Source organism: Myodes glareolus, chromosome 16 (genome assembly GCF_982192425.1).
Source record: "Myodes glareolus chromosome 16, mMyoGla1.1, whole genome shotgun sequence".
Classification (NCBI taxonomy): Eukaryota; Metazoa; Chordata; class Mammalia; order Rodentia; family Cricetidae; genus Myodes; species Myodes glareolus.
The window spans coordinates 37,678,657-37,699,999 of NC_142041.1; the positions used below are offsets into that span (position 1 = coordinate 37,678,657).

At 37.7% G+C, this 21,343-nt stretch overlaps 1 protein-coding gene across 2 annotated transcripts in view; it reads left to right on the plus strand.

Moving 5' to 3' along the window:
• Lingo2 (leucine rich repeat and Ig domain containing 2) overlaps positions 1-21,343 on the plus strand; it is a 1,156,348-nt gene that overhangs the window by 743,503 nt on the left and 391,502 nt on the right. For both annotated transcript variants that reach the window (XM_085677246.2, XM_085677245.2), the window contains exon 5: positions 13,488-13,520. The gene's annotated coding sequence lies outside the window, so the exon portion shown is untranslated. The remainder of the gene's footprint in view (positions 1-13,487; positions 13,521-21,343) is intronic.

Genomic DNA, 21,343 nt, shown 5'->3' on the forward strand with positions numbered 1-21,343 from the left:
TTTTTTTTTGTCTAAATCTGCCTTTACTGTGTATCTTCACTTTATCTGAGCACACGAGTCTTTAAGCTAAGCAACATGGTTAGAATGAAAGCTGTGGCATTGGGGACTTGCTCCACTCCATTTCTTAACTTTCTGAAAGTCTAGCTACATGACATAAGTACAGGCAGGAACCACATTTTTTGTCACCACTCCATGGAATATCTAGGTCCATGCCACTACCAAGAAACCATATTCTGGCTGCTCAAAAACACCATTTAAGTGTTTGCTGGCAGCTCTTTAAAGACCTGCAAGGTTCTTACAACCAGCCCTGAGTCAGGAAGTCTCTCTTAAAGGAGCCATTCCTCAGCTTACCATCAACAACAAAAAAAACTACCAGAATAATGATGGTTATCAAAAAGCTGTGCTTGACTCTGTTCTTGTATGTTTTGTTTTTTAAGCTTTCTCATGCTTTATGTGAAAATCCTTTCCAAACATTGGTTTGTCCTGCCCTGTTTCTCAGCTGTTCACTCACGAAGAAACACACAGAGGTTTATATTAATTATAAACTGTTGGTCTATTAACTAAGCTTATTATTAACTAGCTCTTACAACTCAGATTAGGCATAATTCTTGTCTATGTTTAGCCACTCAGCTTGGTACCTTTTCTCAGTGATGCATTCTCATCTTGCTTCCTCTTCATCTGTCTGAGGATTGCATCTCTGCCTTTCCTCTTCCCAGAGGAAATTCTCTTAGTCTGGTTTCCCTGCCTGTACTTCCTGCCTGACTCTGGTCAATCAATGTTTTTGTTTTTGTTTTTTAAACAATACTGTGACAAATCTTTAGAGTGTACAAAAGTATTATCCCACAGCAGAAGATAATAAATATAGATGCAGGTAAAAACATGCAATTGCCTACAATAAAATATTAACTGAAAGATGACTGAAATAGTAACTCATAATATGGCTATATTTTTAAAGCTTGACCTTGATTCAGGAAAATGACTGTAGCATTCAAAGAGAAGAGAGTAAATGTGGAATCTGGAATGATGATTACCCTGGACATCTGCCCAAAGACTTCAGGTGTCCATTTCTTAGCTATTGTTTTGTGTGACGGGTATGTATGTTAAAATAATTTAAAATGATAAAATAATTTAAAACTTTTAAAAATGATTAATTATTTAAATACTCTTTTCAAATCATTTAAAATAACTTAAGCAAAATATAAGTTAATAATACAGTAATTTTATAGCAATTTAATCTTTATGAATATATATATACACATCTGTTGTTTATATAAGACTCTATTTTAGAGATAATGAAAATAAAGACAACATTTTATGGCTATAATACTGACCTCACATTCTATAAGTTTATTTTTCTGAATTTGCATAAATTTACATGTGGCTCAGCCTCCAATTGTCTCTAAACCTGAGATTGCTAGACAAACCTGAACACTGAGGTGAGGGGGATGCATATTCAAAACAGATGTACTTTCCAGCACACAGCTTCCTTACAATAAAGTGTCTGTTTAATTAATTTCATACAGTTGTATCTGCTTGACTCTCTCCCTCTCTCCAAGCACTCTTGGGACTCTCTGAAATATTGTACAGATGTTCTTACAGAGAATTACATTGCCAAGTGTCATTAACATGAGTCAACTTCAACATTAATTTCATAGTTTAGACATGGAGGCTAAAGTACCTCAATATTTATATTCATAGCTTCATGAAATGAGAATTTCTATGTGTGGCATGTTTCCTTCCAAGGTCACCTAAACAGTGACTTCTTTACTCTAGAATTCACTGGGCTTCTCAGTCTCTACTTCCTTAAATGAGTAGGTTGTCCTAAACTAAGTGACCTTCTTCCACTGAGCACATAGACTCCCTTTCCTAAGTCTGCTGTGCAAGATAATAAAGAAAAGAAAGCATTCTGCGTAGAAGACTGGTGTAGAAAATAAGATGCAGAAATCTAGTATCTCATGCACACAAGAGGTTGGAGGTCTTCTGTATGGCAGTAGAAGTGAAGTGTGAATGCTGGCTGCAATTCCAGCAGAAGCCACTACAAATAGCTGTGAGCAGACGCTAAGTTAGAAACCTCTGTGCTAAGCAAGGAAGACATGAAGAAATCTGATGTGAGAATTTGGAACCAGAGCACTTGACTATGGAATGAGATTGAGAAGCACCAGTCTATGGAATTAAAGGTAATTTCATTACTACTGTCTCTTTCCTGCAAGTTCCTACGTGCTCATCATTTTGTAAATACATAAAAAGTGTGTAAAACAATGACAGTATTGATTTAGCGATACTAGTGTATTAGCACTTTAGCCTGAATGTTTCATTAGATGTTTCTTATAACCCAGTGAGCAGAGCTTATTCTTTGCTCGCTCTATTTTACAGATATGGAAACTGAGGCACAGAAGCCACATAATGTGGCAAATATTTTATAGCAATTTGAAGAGTCATGCTGAGGATATTTAAAAGCAAAGCATGTATTATGAAAGTCTATGCTTTGCTGTGTCCTCTGATGTGTGCCACATGCTTTACAGGGAAAAGTTACACTACCATTTAAGATAGAATTAAATATCTAAAGCTGTAGATAACATGTAAATGAATGCCTATGAGATTCAAGTACATGCTGTAGTTATTGCTTACATGCAAATAGGAAATATGAAGTATATCTCATTAGTGTTCAGCTCATTCTGTCTGTGGGAATTATTTCTGTCCTTAATACAAATGAGTATATATTAATTGCCCACATTGTGTTGTAGTTGTTTAGCTAATCTCATTTAATGATGATAATTATCAATGCAATTCTTTTGCAAAGGCATATTTAATAAATGTTTCCCAAGAAAGCTTCTATTCCAATCCTCAAAATTAAAATTTAGATGTCTGAGGTTTTCTGATAACGTTTCTAAAATTTGAGTATAACTGTTGATGAATCTAGTATATTGAAATACCTAAATAATCAGATTATGAATTAGGAAATGGAACCTCACTGATTCTCAAACTAAATTTTAAAGTTGGTAATCATTTGAGTCTCAGTTCCCTTATCTATGAAATGGGGATCACTCAAATGATTTGAGAAACTTATTCATGTTTTTTCTATTAAGACTAGGATTGGGGTAACCTATCCAGGTCTCCCTGAATCTAGAGACTTCCTTCATTATACAGCAATGCTCCCAGTCTGATATCATGGTATTATTATGTATTAAAGTGCAGTTGTATTAACAGAAAAATAAGATGTTAAAAAGACAAAGATTTCCTGGGACAATAGGTAACTATTTTGGTAAAGGACTGCAGGTAGCTTTTGCAATTTGAGCTGTAGTGTACAAGTTCACATATCATCTCCTGTATGACCATCTGACATCACTGTGAGCAGACACAGCATCTGTGTGGCTTTTGCAGTATGAGCTGTAGTGTACAAGTTCACATATCATCTCCTGTATGACCATCTGACATCACTGTGAGGCAGACACAGCCTCTCTCTTCTGTGAGCAATCCATGCTATACACTGTTATCGATAATCCCAAAACATCACTTTGTTTGTGTGGCTACCTTTAAATAAAATTTCAACTTTTAATACATTTTAAAAGATCTTTCAGCTTTTTGACTACAAAATCATCCGGAAAGTATTATAATAGGTTTATCATGGTCCAAGGTGCTGTCCAAGTTACGTCTTTTCTCAGCTTTCCAGACATATCTCTCCTTCATAGCCTCACTTCCGCCATTTTTTTATCCAAATTGACTACTTTTCATTCTCTACTCTCTCACATTGATGCGTCTCCACTCTCAGCACACTTTAGTGTCGGTTTCTGAGTTTGCTCTCAGTTAAGTGGTTTTCTCAAGACCGTTTCTACAGGAAGCTTTCCTTCTTAAAGCATCTTAGACATGAAAGAATGCACTCAAACCATTGAGTCAAAAAACTTAATGCATAAATTTTGTATCTCAGAAATACCCTATTAGTCAATTTATTACTGTACTGATTTGATACCAAGACAAAGTCACAGACCATGTTGTATATCTGTACTGTCATCTTCTGCCATCTTCTAGACACATTTCCTATTCTTAAATTGTTTGGTGAATGGTGAATGAATAAGTGAATGTTTGGTAGATGGGTAAATGGATTGGCTATCTCTTAAAACAAGGGTTACCATAGTCAGATTGTAAGTCTAATCTCTCTGTAGGTTGTAGGGACTGTCTCCTGTTACTGTACTGATGTAAAGGAGACCAGAGAAAATATGTAACCAGAGCACATAGCATGGAGTTGCCTAAACCCTGTCCTAAACAGCAAGTAATTCTGGAAAACTCCAGCCACCCTGAGGCAGATTTTAAATAGTATTCTTCCTCAGATCATGTCAAAATTCTACATAAAACACTACTACACTTACTCATATGTCCCAGTACAAATTGCATGCCTTCTCCAGTCATGTTCAAGTCCTTCTGCTATCGTTCATATTATTGTGAACTTATTAAGTTATTTTTATAGATGGAGTTTGCTCCATTTGTTTGAAGATGTTGGAAATGTGGTACCCTAAGCAAAATATGATGTTTATGTCTTCCTAAGACAACTTAAAATACAGCAGGGTTGTTTCCTGTTTTACTCTGGTGCCTCCCTGTAGGTAGACTAATAAAGTTGTGTCCCACTTTTGAAAAGCACATCACATTCCCTGCTGTTGCTCAGTCAGTCCTTCTGCTGTGTACTTTGGTTGTAAATTGTATTATATACTGTTGTTTGGGGATACAGAATCAGCAGCCTTGAGATTTCACTGGCGACTCAAGTCAAGGAAAAGTGTCTTCTAGAAACAGAAGACTCTTCAGTCTTCATTCACCACACTACTCTACTTCCCAAATACATTAGACAAAAATGATTTCTGAGTAGTTAGCTGGGTAACATTTTCTAGTTCTGTCACTGGGACCCCGTCAATCAAATATTAAACAAACAGCCATGCTTTCACTTTGCTGTGGTTGTTTCCACTACAACCCACACTAAATGCTTTCTCACATCCAATCACCTCTCTGAACTCCTTAAACACCCTGGCTTCTTCAGAGCTCACCCTATAAATGTTTATGTTATTCCAGCTACTTTCTGCTGCTCATTTGCAAGTTAAATAAATTGCAACTTTTTAAAAAATAATTTCTTAAATAATTTTCACTCTGATAATATCTGATCTGCATAATCATTTATGGCATAAAAATACTCCCGGGGGAATATGTGCACATGTATGCATTTGTTCATTTGTGAGTGCTGTATATGTCTAGGTTTATGGATGTGTATTTGTGTACGCAGGTGTATATGTTTATGCACATGTATTTGTATGTGTGGGGTATGTTTTTATGTATCTATGTGTTCATATATTTGCATATGTATAGGTGTGTTTGTATATATGTGTATGTGCACACACATGCCTTTCTGTGGGTTGGTGGGATGGGGTATGCATATATATTCTTTATCTTTTTGTCTGTTTTGTTGGTGTATAACATAGTGATATTAAATGTACCATGTTACTATGTGCTGTTCTGGGAGTTGTGGGAAAAAGTGATTATAACCCTTGAATCTAAGACACTGTTCACTGGAAACTGCAGAGCATCTTGGTGAACTCAGGTGTACCACATTAACAGTCAAAATAACGTTCCTTTAGGTAGGTCATACATACCTTTGTGCCTTCCCACAGTGGTTTGAAGAAAATGAATCCCAAAGGGAATGGCACTATTAGAAGGTGTGGCTTTGATGCAGTAGGTATGGCCTCGTTGGAGTAAGTATGTCACTGTGAGGGTGTGTATTGAGTATCATATATGCGCAAGCCACACCCAATACCACAAGTACTTCCTGTTCCCTGCAAGACGTAGAACTCTCAGCTATCTCTCCATCACCAAGTCTACCTGTAACCTGCCATATCCCACCAAGATGATAATTGACTGAACCTCTGAACTGAAAACCAGCCCCGATCAAATGTTTTTTTTTTTTCATTTATAAGCATTGCCATGTTTATGGTGTCTTGTCACAACAATAGAAATCTTAGCTAAGGCACCACCAACTTAATAATAATGGATGGATATAATATCTGTTTCTATCTTTCTGAAGTTTATAGGCGTACATGAAGTGAACCTGTTTAAAAAGCAAATGTTTCTGGAATAAAATTAGAGTCTGACTCTATGCATTTCTTATCAATTATTGGGCAAACAATAGCCTAAAAGTGTTCCTGTAGGTCAGGTAATATGTTCATTTCAAAGCTCACTCAGTGGAGTATGATAAGCCAAACCTACTTCTTCATGAGGAGTCCTTCATTAGTTCCATGTTTCTGAAGAAGGCTATATGATATGGCACAGACTTAGCATGAAACTTTTATGGTGACGCCATGCCAATAACCACAATCACAACCTTTCAAGTGCCTCTTGTATTTGCGAAATCCTCAAAATATTCCCCATTAAAATGTTATAAACATTATTTTTGTCCATTATCTTGAGACAGTATTACCCCAAAAGTAGAAAGCCCTTCCTTGTGTACGATTAATGCCCACTGCACACATCCACTTCTAATACATCTCCTGGGATTTCCTTATGTTATTTTCCTTAAAGGAATTTAAAATAATGTTTTGCATGCGTTTTTATGTTTAAGCTCTCTCAAGTCCATGGTAGCACTGGACTCATATGACTGAGCCTTTGATGCTACACACACTTCAATAGAAAAATCATGATAATATTTATCTGGAATTAGGGTTGATGGATAAAACAAAGGAACTGAAGAACTGAGTGAAGTATTGTTCAGTGGTTAGAAAATCCTAACCACACTTTCTGAAAAGTGCATTAGAATTAGGTAACCCTTGTGTTCTGATTGTAAAGGCTGCCTCGAGTAATGTTTTACTGAGCCGTAAACTGTTCTGACTAAATTTCATGCCTGATAAAACCCTTGCATTTATAGCATAAAATGTAAGACCTTGTCCCATAACTAATCTGTCAAGTTTCTGGAACAGAGAAGTCTTGAATCTTTTTGCACCAGAAAATTAAGCTGCTAAAAGTCATCATATGGCTTTTTAAAACAGGCTAGCATAATTAGGAATTTTGGTCATAAGAATCTTGCCATTAGTATTGAGATACATTTTGTAAGATATATAGTCATACATGCATACTTACATGTGCAAATTCAGGCATACATTGTTTTAATAAGCTATTATAAATTAGTATAGTTATATAATTACTAATTTATCTCAGTAAATGCCTCTTATTTAATAGTTATATATAAATTAGTTTGATCTTCTAACAACATACTTGGCAGTATTACATAGCTTTGAATAATGCCTTTTTATTTATAGTCTTAAGTATACCATCATTGTTTATACCTACTTTATAGATAAAATGCATTGTAAACTAGTTTAAGCTTTTCTAAATGGATATGGGGAGCTATAATGGGACGGATATGGTCTTTGGAGCTGCACACAGCCATGTTCCACTCTTAGATCTATGTCTCCTGAATTCTGTAATCTTGATTTAGATAAATTTCCCTAACAATCTCTGAAGTAGACATAATATTGCAGGCAGTTTATTGCACTATGTACATAGGATCTATGTACTATGAGTCACCTATGTAGGTGTCTCAAATCAAACAAAGGAGGAGTAGTTAGATGGGAGCTGTCTTTAGGAAGAGAAAAGCCTCGGTCACCATTCACTCCCTCTGACAGAGGGAAAAACAGTCTGGGAGAAGAAATTAAAATTGAACATCCATCAGTCACTCCCTGGGGCAGCTGAGGGCATAAGTACTGGTCTCAAGGAAGGGCACAGTGACAGCCTGAAGCATCTACAGGCTTTGTATGTGTTGGTAGTATGTGACAATCACTTATACCAAATCCTATGAAGCCACCTTTATTGAAGACCATCGTTCCTGAGGCCACCAAAATGAGTAGAATATCTTTTTCTTTTCTTTTCTCTTTTGAACTCTTATTTTTCACATATTGAGAATAGATATTTGTATATACAATATATTCTGGTGACATCTCTTCTTCCCAAGATCCGCTGAGGTTCTCCTGACCACTCCCCCATGTGCAGTCACACCCTTCTTGTCTCCCCTTACAAAACAAACAGGAATCTACTGAATAATAAGAAAATAAAATAAAACAAAAACAAATCTGAATAAGACAAAAAAGAGAAAAGAAGGAGCCAAGAAAAAGCACAAGAAGCTATACAGTAGCAAAAAGAGATACACATCTGCACACCCAGGATTCCCATAAAACCCACAACACTGTAAACAATACTATAGATGCAAATGACCTGCAAGGATAAAACAACAACAGCAGTAGCAACAACAACAAAAAAGAATGCCCTGGTAAACATTATGAGACAAAAAGCCTTCAAAGATACCATTGAGTTCATTTTGTCATGGACATCTACAGTTCTACAGTGAAACTCACTTGGATAAAACTAATTTTTCCTTTGCAAGTGGTCATCTACTGGAGATAGGTAGGGGTTAGGGAAGTGGGGTATGTTCACTTCTCTTCTGAGCGCTGGAATCCCATCTTGTGCCTACCCATGAGGAAAATTACTAGAAAGCAGTCTCTGTCTTTGGGATTATCTCAAGATTGGAGCTGATTTCTGTCACTGTACTATCATCTTTCCTCTACTGTCCATGTTAGAATTCATTCTGTTCAGCCAGCATCTCTACCGACTGTGGTGGTTCACCTTGTGAAGTGACACCAGCCAAAAGTCTGAAACTCTTCTCACCATTACATACCCAAGCTACTGTATTTTACTATAGCTTATTAAAAATAAGCTGGGAAAGTTTAAGGAGCACAGGTGGCTTACCTCAATGCCAGGCATCTCCTGTCCTCTCTGTGGCTATAACCCCATTCTTGCCCTTGATGATTTAACAGCTTCTGCCTCTATTCCCAGCGGTTTGCCATGGGTATCCAAATAGTTACTATTGTTCTTTGAAATCTGTAATACCTTATGATTAATAAACCTCCTATTCTGTCCCCACATTGAAGTAATTCCCCTCTGCAAATGAGGGTAGTTCCAGGCACAGAGCCCAGTTTGGAGGAACGGAAATAATTTCCTTGCTTAGACAACAGGAATAATGCTATATTGACTACCCAGATTTCCCTGCCTATGTTCCCAGATCCACATAGCCTATTCACTGAAGATGTAGGGGGGAAAGTCATTGATTTTAAGTATTTAAATACATCCTTATAATAGTATCTCACAATTGTGAGACACTTCATCTGTACCATTGTCTGGGAGGAGTAGGGATTGAACCTAGGGTCACTCACATATAGGCAAGTGCTTCAACATGTAGTCATACTTTGTCCCTCAATCCATATCTTTAGAAGACTGTCCTGTTACTTAATCAGGGTAACATCTCCTGGTTCATGCCATATGTACTGAGCTGAGTACATAAAATGATTATCTAGCCACTGCTGTACCTCAGTTCACCTCAAAAGTTCCGTTTGCCTACAGTGCCAATATGCGCTTCTGTGTATTGTCATAAACATGTGGACTATAGTTCTAAACAATGCTGAATGCCAACCAGGCATGGTGGCACATATCAGTAATCACCTCTCCCCAGTGGACAATACTGAGAGATTGGTAGTTCAAGGCCAATCTTGACTAAAACAGGAAGTTCAAGACCTTGTCTAAAACAGGCTCACCAACAGTCTTAGTGAATTTGTTTTGGGTCTAGACAAATGTAGTTATTTTCTTTCTCAGTTGAAAGTAACTGAAATACTAATCAGACAAATGGTTGGTTGGTTGTTCTGAAGGATCTTGCTAAAATTGAGGATCAATACTGTTTCCTGTAACTGTAAATTGGATCGCTCATCTACTTTCTCATGTGTGAGAAATTGGGGCAAATTCTTAAATTGACCTCAGGGAACAGATGAGAGCTACTGAAGAATGGGGGATATGTCTTAAAAGGATAGAAATAAATGATGTGGGAAACAGATGGAACTTTTTTAAAAGATATTTGAAATATAATAAAGCTGAGAAAATGAACAGATCTTGGAAGTTCTAAGGTTGTGCATGATGTAAGACAAGTGTACATGATGTAACAAGAGTGAATTCTGTCTCTATCTCCATCCATCACCAGATGAAGGCTCTATGGTGATATGCAAAATATTCATCAGTATGGTTGTGGGATGAGGCCAGTTCACACACCCTCTCCTCTGCTGCCCAGGGAACAATCTGGGGACCTCTCCTTGGACCTGGGGACCTCTCTAGAATCAAGTCTCTTACAAATCCTAAAATGGCTCCCTTAGTTGAGATATTTACTTCCCTGCTCCCATATCCAACCTTCCTCCATCCCACTCAACCCATTCCCCCAAACTATCCCGAATCCTCCCCTTCTCCCTTGTCTCTACCCAACTCCCCTTACATCCACTCTCAACCTCCCACCCCCCATTCTCCCATGCACCCAAGTTTGCCTGGCAATCTTGTCTACTTCCAATATCCAGGATGATAAATATATGATTTTCTTCAGGTTCACTTTCTTATTTAGCTTCTCTAGAATCACAAATTATAGGCTCAAAGACCTTTAATTATGGCTAGAATCCACTTATGAGTGAGTACATACCATATTCCTCTTTTTGAGTCTGGTAAAAGTACTCAGTAAAGTGTTTTCTATTTCCATCCATTTGCATGCAAAATTCAAGATGTCATTGTTTTTTTTACCGCTGAGTAAAACTCTAATGTGTATATGTTCCACACCTTCTTTAACATTCTTCTATTGAGGGGCATCTAGGTTGTTTCCAGGTTCTGGCTATTACAAATAGTGCAGCTATGAACATAGTTGAACAAATGTTTTTGTAGTATGATAGGGCATCTCTTGGGAATATTCCCAAGAGTGGAATTGCTGGGTCCTGAGGTAAGTTGATCCTCAGTTTCCTGAGAAACCGCCACACTGATTTCCACAGTGGCTGCACAAGTTTGCATTCCCACCAACAATGGATGAGTGTTCCACTCACTCCACATCCTCTCCAGCATAGGCTATCATTGGTGTTTTTGAGTTTAGCTATTCTGACAGGTGTAAGATGGTATGTCAAAGTGGTTTTGATTTGCATTTCCCTGATTGCTAAGGAGGTTGAGCATGACCTTAAGTGTCTTTTGGCCATTCGAAGTTCTTCTGTTAAGAATTCTCTGTTCATTTCAGTACCCCATTTTTTAATTGGGTTAATTAGAGTTTTAGTGTCTAGTTTCTTGAGTTCTTTGTATATTTTGGAGATCAGACCTTTGTCTGAAGAGGGGTTGGTGAAGATCTTCTCCCAGTCGGAAGGTAGCCTTTTTGTCTTACTGACGGTGTCCTTTGCTTTACAGAAACTTCTCAGTTTCAGTAGGTCCCATTTATTCATTGATTTTCTTATTGTCTGTGCTACTGGGGTTCTTCTTAGGAAGTGACCTCTTGTGCCTATGTCTTGTAGACTACTTCCCACTTTCTCATCTGGCGATGGATAGAGATAGAGTCCCACATTGGAGCACTGGACTTAGCTCCCTAGGTCCAAATGAGGAGCAGAAGGAGGGAGAACATGAGCAAGGAAATCAGGATCACAAGGGGTGCATCCACCCACTGAGACAGTGGGACTGATCTAATGGGAGCTCACCGAGGCCAGCTGAACAGGGAGCGATGGAGCATGTGATCAAAATGGACACTCTGAATGTGGCTGGCAATGAAGCTGACTGAGAAGCCAAGGGCAACGGCATTGGGATTTAATTCTACTGCATGGACTGACTTTGTGGGAGTCTGGTTTGTTTGGATGTTCACCTTTAAAGACCTATATGGATGGGGGAGGACCTTGGACTTCCCAATGGGCAGGGACCCCTGACTGCTTTTGGGACTAGAGAGGGAGGGGGATGTGGAGAGGGGTAGGTGGGGAGGGGGAGGGAAAAGGGATGCGGGGAAGAGGTGGAAATTTTTAATAAATAAAAAAAAGAGTGAATTCTGAAAACACACTAATTTATGTATTCCAGTCTTCTTTATTTTATTTCTGATTTTGTGTTCCTTTTCTTTCTTAGTTCCCTTTTAATTTTACTGTAAGTTGTTGTTGTTGTTGTTTGGTTTTTATTTTTTAATTAAATCTGCTCAATTTTCCAAGCTATAAAAGAACACATGATAACTTGGCAAATTTGAGCAAATGAAGTTGATGAACTTAATTTATTGAATTAAAAGAAATATCACATGTATTGCAGTTGTGAGATTTAAACTGTCCATAAAGGATTTGTGCATAGAAGGTGTGATCTGTACTGATTAATAAAAAGGCTGTGGCTTACATTCTTCTTGCTGTCAAAACCACATGCTGCCTGTCCTGCTGAGTGAGGCTCAAGTTAACTGGCCTTGAACCTTATGATTGGTAGCTTCATTAAAGAGATATGATCTGAACATTTAGTTCTCTGTGCTTCTATGTGTATAATTTAAAAATCTATTTCTTTTTACCAAAATGGGTGTGTATTCTATAAGAATTTCCTGCACTAATATTCTTAATACGAGAATGAAATTCACTTATATATCTATTAAGATAAGCTTAAGTATTGACATCCATTCCACAAAATTATTTGTATGCAAAGTAAGTAATTACACAAATATAAAAACTAATTTTGGACAGTAGTAAGGTGATGTTATGTGTATTAATGTGTCAAATACTCGGTACACCTTCAGAACATGATGCTGAAAAAAAGGCTCAAGTCTTTTGTTTATAAAGTTAGAATACTACTTACGTCATAAGGTGGTTGTGTGAGTTAAATAAGAAACCTATGTAATTTAGATATTTCCCCATGAAATGCAATGTGTGCTGTATATGTGACACATGTGAACCTGACAGTGACAAATAAAAGCTTCTCTTTTTGGCCTAAAAACACGTCTGAGATCCCAAAAGGGTGTTTGATTTCAGTGTTTTCCACTCACTTCCTGTTTCTCAAAGAGAACAATGACTTGAAAACATTGGTTGGGGAAATTCTGCATTATCATAATTACAATTTCCCTGAGAAATGTGGCTCGCAGTTTGAATATTCAGCATCATAATTATAATTTCCATAAGGAATGTAGAACAGTTATTACAAACAACACAATAATCACTAGGTCCATAAGGGAGACCAGATTACTAGCGGAGTGAAGAGGAAGATGGGAAGTCTGTGGTTCTGATCAGCATTCAACAGAGTTTATTACAATGTCCTTCAAAAATAATATTTCCCTGATTTATGGAAAAATGTATCATGATGGCACAATTACATGAATTGACTAAGCATTGTCTGTATAATTTTTCTTTTTATAAAGTTTTGTTTTGTCATTTTTGTTAAACATTCCCATCATTGCTATGCCACTAAGACATTATACAGAAGCAAACTGCCAAAATAGTAAAGGCCCCCATCATTAGAGTAGAAAGTTTTATCAGGGTTTTCTTTCACAGCTAAATGTTTGTTTTCTATCATAAGTAAAATGGGAAACTTTACTAATTTATTTTAAAGATGGCCTTTTTAGTATGTCTGTGGTTTCAATTGTCTCTAACTTTAATATCTTTCTTTTCTTTTTTATTTTCTAGATGAAGTAAAAGAAGCAAAATGCAGCATTCAAGGTTGGTACTTTCTATAATGTCTGAGCGCATGTCAATATAAAGCAAAGTATGAAAGTATCAAAGCCATACCTTCATCTTTTCATGGGTAACAAAAGATACTATGTTTTTATTTTCTCTACTACTGTATAGAAATTACACATAAATTTTAACAAAACATAGCACTATAATCAAGTATATTAACTGCATAAAAATTTGGCAATATTGCATCGACAAAATATTCAATATTTTCCACTTGCTTGGTTGTATTTATTTGTCCACCTTTTATATGTATTTGTTAATGATATTCATTGAATGCACATTGCATACAGGACTACGTCGTTATATTTCCTTCTATCCAGACTTTATTGGCCCTCACCAAATTCACACTATCCTCCCTTTCCTAACATTGCCCAGAACCTTTACCTACTATCATGGATCCTTGATTTAATTTGTTATAGCTGACAGGTAAGTATGATATCTTCAACATTGCTCATCTGTGTTCATATGTCTACGCTCAAATAATTTTAACTCCTTTGTATGATAATAAGAATTTTATTTAAACTAATGAAGTATTTTATACATATCTAATATCCATCTATGGCGTAGTTTTGGCTATTGTGTATTTGTGTTTGTGTATCAGGATAAATTACTAATTTACAATACAAACTATATTTTCTTAAAATTCTAGTATGTATAAACATAACATAAATATTTATTTATATGTGAGTATGGTACCAGTAGATTGCACAATCTCTATGGGAGTCAGACACTAAAAGCTGTCTATTAAGCAAGAGTGAGTAGAGACTAACACTAGAGTATTTGTAGGCTAATTTTAAACGGAGCAATATAGTACTGTTTTAATTAAGAAATTTTGCTATTACTTTATTTGACTAAACATTAAAGCATTTATAGATCTCATTACTACATTTGATTCCCTTACTCCTTCACACATAACATCTTGTAGTATTTAGTAGAAATCTTGCCATCAGAGGTGTGTTCGCTAAGAACTGTCAGAATTAAGAAGGGACTCCCATATCAGTCTAATAACTTAATTTAATTTGATAAATAAAAGAAATCATCCCAATCACCTCAGCCATCAGTATATCTAATTGCAGTACTGAAAGGCAGTGGAGAGTTGGGATCGCAGTGTGCTTGGATTTGAAGTCTATTTGCCAGTGTACTATTTATGTGTCTTTGAACAGTTTAGCACCTGCAATCCCTGATTTGTTCAGCTGAGAAATGAAGAGAATAAAAGGTTCTTATAAATTAAGAGAGACAATATATTTGCAAGTCATTTCATTAGCTCATAAAAATGCATGAGTGACAGTCACTACTTTGCTGTATTACATCTGCGGCTCACACTGTGCTGCAGGCAAGCAGCAACTCTACTGGCTAAAGGAAACTTCTCTCCTGGCCCCAATTTATCATGTGTCACCTACAGAGATGTATTCCTTATGTGATAATATATTTCTTCCATGTGAAAATACACATAACTCGGTACTGTCCATCCATTTGTGATACCTTATTACGGATGCTGCATGTGTGTTGCTTTCTTGACAGAAAATTTTGGTAACTGTGACTATAATGGAAGAAATAAACAGTTTTGTTTTTGCAAAAGAAAGAAAAAGTAACAGCAAGGTGTAGAAAAACAGAAATAAAGAAACTTGGTGCCAGGTTTCCAGTCTCACTCTGAAATCAACATGGCTGGGCCCGTGTGGTGACATCCTTCTTTCTTGATACTGTGAGAACTAACAAAAGGCAAGGAGACTGCAGGTTGGTAGAATACAGATGAACGCTAAGAGATGTTGAGAATCATTCTTCTCCAGCTAACAAAGCATGAAGGAATAATAAGGCTGAGGATGCATGAAGAGAGTAAATATTAGGGAATAAATATAAGTACCTATTCCTCTTTGTGAAGTATGTAGGCATTGGTGTACGTCTTGTTTTCATGTATACCAGCACAGGCTAGGAAAGCAATACCTCCTTGGTTGAGACTGGAGAGATGTGTCAAACTAGGTCAAAGACACCAAAAGCCTTTGTATAAGCAGCCCTTTACTAAAGGGCCTTAAAGTATGAACATAACCGAGTATTTAAGTGAAAATGTTCCTTTTTGTTCAGTCTGCCTTAGTGAAGCAAGTGAATCTCCACCGTTGGCTTGGGAAGGGAGATCCACCAGCTTCAAGAGCTGCCAGATACATTTCATATCTACAGACACTGCTCAGGAGAGTAGAAATGCATCAAAACTGGATTTTCTGTGGAGACAGACTACCCCTTTTAGATAATGGAAGAAATAGTACTATAACCTCCCAACCCACATTGGAGCACTGGACTGAGCTCCCAAAGGCCTGATGAAGGAGGGAGAATATAAGAAAGGAAGGCAGGACCACGAGGGTTGCGTCCACACATGGAGACTGTGGAACTGGTCTAGTGGGAGCTCATCAAGGCCAGTTGAACTGACTCTGAACGAGCATGTGATCAAACCGGACTCTCTGAATGTGGCTGACAATGAGGGAGGACTGAGAAGCCAGTGATAAACACTGAATTTTGATTCTACTGCATGTACTGGCTTTTTGGGAGCCTAGTCTGTTTGGATGCACACCTTCCATGGATGGGGGAGCTTGGACTTTCCACAAGACAGGGCTCCCTGACTTCTCTTAGGACTGGAGAGCGAGGGGGAGGGGAAGGGGAAGTGGGAGGGAAATGGGAGAATGGGAGGAGGTGGAAATTTTAAACAAATAAATAAATAAATTTTAAAAAAAGAGGCAAAACCTAGGCCCCCAGAAGATAATTATGAGTTTCTAAATTATAGAACAGACAATGGATAAATAGGACAGCTATCATATAGCTCAACAACCTACTTATAATGGGATATCCAGACCAGAAAGAAAACAAGAGAAGGCATTAGGGGATGAAAATCATCTCAAACTCTAGACTCCATGCCAACTGCTTGCCTGAAATTGTCTCTATTCATAAGCATCCCTTGAGCCATTTTTCTTTTCTTTTCTGACTTTGACTTATCTGATGGTAGAGTTGATGGCTGTCATTTTTCTCTATTTTTACCACATTTGAACAAATGCTGGATAGTTTCATTATGACCCTAAACCTGGTCAAGAACACTGAACATGTCTGTCTTTAGCTTACTCATTTTTATTAATTCACGGTAGACGATCAATGGCAGCAGGGGTGGGGGCAGGGATCTCTGAAGGTGATCAGAGAGCAACCAAAGAAAACTAGATTTGCCTTTTTGTTTTACACATCCATATTTTAGGATTTATGTGAGGAAGAGGGAGTCCAAATGAATTACATAAAAATGTTGATTTGGGGCTGCTGTGTAGCTCAGGGGTACTGCAGTGGGCTTGACAAATAAAACCATGATTTGACATATAACATCAATTACATGACATCTAAACTATTGGGCATCTGTTGAGAAAAGAAAATGCCATGTATGTTTGGGAGATAACCATATGGCTCAAAGGCTGAACATCAAATGAATGGACATTTTTAAAAAATGCAAAAATATGTTTAAAAATAGGAAAACTAATTTCCTTTTATTACGAATCATTGATTTTTTAGGCATACAATTTACCTCAACTATCTTAATTTTAATCTGTCTTTGTCTTCAAGTAACAAAATCTAGACCCACAAAATTTAAATCTAATTTCCTTTGGTCCTGTCTGCAATTTTTAAAGAGGATGTGGCTCTTCTTTCCATGATAAAATGTTTAAAATTTTCACACTGACAGCATTGTGTTTAGATTTGAACATCATCAATTTAGAAGGCTATAAATAACCTCTTTTGTTCTACAAAATACACAGAACGTCATTCAAGGTAGCACCAATTATATATGACTCTAAATTAAAGAGAACTTTAATATTGACTTGAAGACTTCAAAAATCATTAAAAAGATGGTCAAATTGATAACTCAAAGCCAGTTCTTCATAAATCTCTTTTATAACCTTTCAAATTTTTCGCGCTGGAACTGTTTTGAATCTTCATCCAAACACAAATGTTTCTCAATCCTTAGCTGCCATTTGTCTTCTCTCTCGACTTCTTAGAACAGATTATGTAGTTGAACCTTGTCTCTTTGCTTAAACCTTTCACTTTTTTTCTCTCCATCCTCTCTCACTTTATCTTGTCATATGTCTCTGGTTTTCCTGTGAGAAAAGGAGAGAAAAGCAGATTGTGGAAATGCTACATTTATATGAAGGTAAAATTATCTCTCAGTTATGTAGCTATGTAGATTTTGTAACAGAAATAAGAATGGTGATGGCCTTAGGACCATGATATTGTTGGAGGAGCTACGTAGAGACTACATGAATAAAAGATGGGATGATGAATTCACTTTCAGTTAACACAGCCTCTGTCTCCACTACCTCGAAAACTTAAATAAAATTAGAATTAGGAATTGAGTAGCCATAACCACCCAGAGTACAGGAACTGGGTGAAACCAGACCTAACATCACAAGATAACTTACTGATGAAAAGTGGATAGAGAAGGGGCCCTTCTCCCCACAGAGTAGATAGTTGCAGCAGAAACATGCCTTAAAAAAATAACTATTTGAATTGCTGAACCTTAAAATAGCTTGGGGATCAGACTTCTTGAAGGCAAGGATTGTAAAAGTAGCTGAGCACTGATAATAAAATCTGAAAGTCTAGAAATGGAGCAATTAGACTTCCACATCTTCATTCTCACACAACAAATCCGATTCAAAGCCCTTCACCAATGTCTCTGAGACTTGGGAGCTAAAAGACTAGTGTTGTTGTCAACATGGCTTGTTCCTGTACCCTGACTTGGAAGCTGAGGGACAGAAGAAATGACAGAAATGCATGTGGGCAAATGTATAGAAAAGCTGGGGCCAGGTGGTCTATGTCTGCCCTGATGGAGCGATACCAGATGCACAGCGACTATCATGTGTGACGTGAGAGGGAGGGATCAGACAGTCTTTGTGAAAGGTCTCTGTATTGGATCAGTCTCAGGTTGTGGACAGCTGAACAAAAAGACTGCTGCTCTCTGCATACTCAAAGATTCACCAGTTACCTGACCTGAACTGAAGAAAGCTTTGAGAATGTCTGTGAGTCTGAGGAACTGGTCCCTTGTAATAATACTCATTCAGTCAGGACCATCATCTGATCCTTCCACTTTGACTCAGGGCTTCTTTGACTCCCCACAGACTATGAATGAATGAGGACAGTATTGTTATTGAAAACTTAGGTCTTAACATACCTCTTCAACTTGGCTTTCAGAACTGTGACAGCTGCTCTTAAGTATCCTAATTAGGAAAATGGAAGACTCTTCTTCTGGAGACTCTGAACCCAGAAGAAAAATAAATGCAGACACGGGCACACAGAGAGAGAGGGACAGAGAAACAGACACAGACACACAGACACAGAAACACACAGACACAGAAACTCGTACACAGAGAAGGAGAGAAAGGCTCAGACACAGACGCATTCATTTCTTCCAGTAACTTACATCTCAGTGTGCTTGTTTTGCTTGGAGCTACAGTTGTTTTGTTTTGTTTGTGAGCTACAGTGGGTTTATTAATTGGTAGATCTGAATAATGGACCAGTAGCTTTTTGGGTCTTCTAAATCACAAAGAGGGAACTATTTCCACGAAAGAGTGAAAACAATACAAAGGGAAAAAGGCAACCTGGGAAGGAAGAATTAGAAAAAAATTAATGCCCTTAAATTAGGAGGCAACCTATTCTCCAAAATAAAATAAGATACTATAAAGAAAACAAAGAAAGAGTTTAAAGCTCTCAAAATTAAAATATAAAATATGTAAAGAATAAGAAAATGGTGCATCTTGAAAGTGTATGTACGCAGACCACCTGGAGGGTAGATAAGAATGAGACAATGATTAAGAAAGAACAGGGAAATCTTCAGCAAAGACAATGATCCTGAATCCCCAGCACTGCAGTCACACCAGCTCAGCAGGTGAGGAGAAGAGAATGATAACTAGTAATAACCAGAATCTAGATAGAAGTTCCAGGCTTCAAGAGCCAGTGTTCTCCACCAAGAAATGAGGACAAGGTGTCATCATAAAACTTCAGAACAAAATAGACAGAGAATGTCCTCTATACAGTCGGAAACAGAAGAAAGAGAAAGGAGGTGCCAGACACACTGTGATTCCTCAGCATCAATTATGTAGGTGACAATTCAATGCTCTGAAAACACGGCACGTTCCACCAAGAGAGACAAGGAAATACTACCCAGGAAAAGTCTTCCAATATCCCAATATATATAGAAGCACAGAACATCCCTGCTTGCCACAGAAATGTGTTCCCTGCTACAAGTGTGCTTTCCAGAACAACCCATGCAAAGAACTGACGTAGACGCTCTGGGAGTTGAGTAGCCCGCCTAAACACAAGAGCAGCAGACCACAGACCCTGAGCTGTGCATGCCTACAGACTAAGAGGACGTTTTCAATTCTGTGGGAGAATTCCAGCTAGAAGTTTGGTAGAGTCACTGATCTCATGCAGGCTATGAAGCAAGGCAATTATTGATGCTGTGGAAGACAAAAAATGGAAATATATTTGTGAAGCATCACACTAGTTAGCTCTAAATATTCGTAGAGTCATGGTACAGTGAAAATGATTGAATTTAACTAAAGTTATAATAACCATTACTTTTTATGTGGTTGTATAATTGAGGTAGCTGAATTTCACATTTAGTTTTATAAATTGATGATAATGATGATTTGTTCATTTAATTTAAAGAACGTTATCAAAATAAACAACTGCAGGGGAGTGAGAGGTGAGCGACAGCTTATCACTATAACAAAATAGCAGACAATATAACGGGGGAAAGAGGTTTCTTTCACTGAGCAGTCTGCAAGTTCAACGACTGAGGGCAGGGATCTTGATTTGCTTTGGCCTCTGCTGAAGGAGGCGGGTGACAGTGTGTCAGGGCAGGAGTACATACGTGTGTGGAGCAGTCTACACCTTGGAACAAAGAAAGAGAAGATGGTATCCCACAGGCCCTTTAGAATGAACATCACTATCAGCGCCCAGAGGAGCTCTCAGTGGTCTTCACCTACCAGAGATTCTGTCATATCCCAACAGTGCTGTAATGTAGACCAAGCTTGCAGCACTGGGTACCTTTGTGGGAAAGATGCTCACACTTCATTTAAGCCTTGGCAAAGGGGATGTGGAAGCTATTACTATGCATTGTTGCTACTTTATTATTGCTAAATTTAAGTGTATTTAACGTAAAATTATAATTTTTCTGCTGCCTTTCCCATTTCCCATAGGAAAATCACCTCTTTTACTGTTGTTTTTTGGTTCATGTGCATATTTGCTGGATTTTCTTTTGCTTATAAGGAAGCAAATGCAGGTGAATGATACCAACTATCAGTATACAAAGCAGCGAATCCTCCACATTGATTTTCATTTCCTTCATGAAGGCGCTAGGAAATATGCTAGCAGTTTAAATATTTGAAAATATCTTGTTGAAAAGAAGTGCAATATGAACTGGGGATCCAAATGATAAATACAAGAAGGCAGAGGTTCAAGGAGTCATCCCTAGCACCATAGAAAGAAAAAGAAGGCTGTCCAAGGGCACAGGGGACTAGTGAGTGCTCCTCCACAGAGTCCCTGGAGCACAACCAGAAGGCCACAGATCGAGGATAAATGTGGAGGTGATGTGGACACAGTTGGAAATGCAAGCGTTTTGTGTCATATCCCCGGGACAAACACTTTGTTTAAAAGGCGAGATGTATACATAAGCATGGAAACTGGAAGCACTAAGGAAAGCGGGGAAAGGAGAATTAGAGAATCTGAACCAAACCCTGCCTTACATATAACACACCGGTACAGGGAAGCAGGTCACTGAGAATACAGGG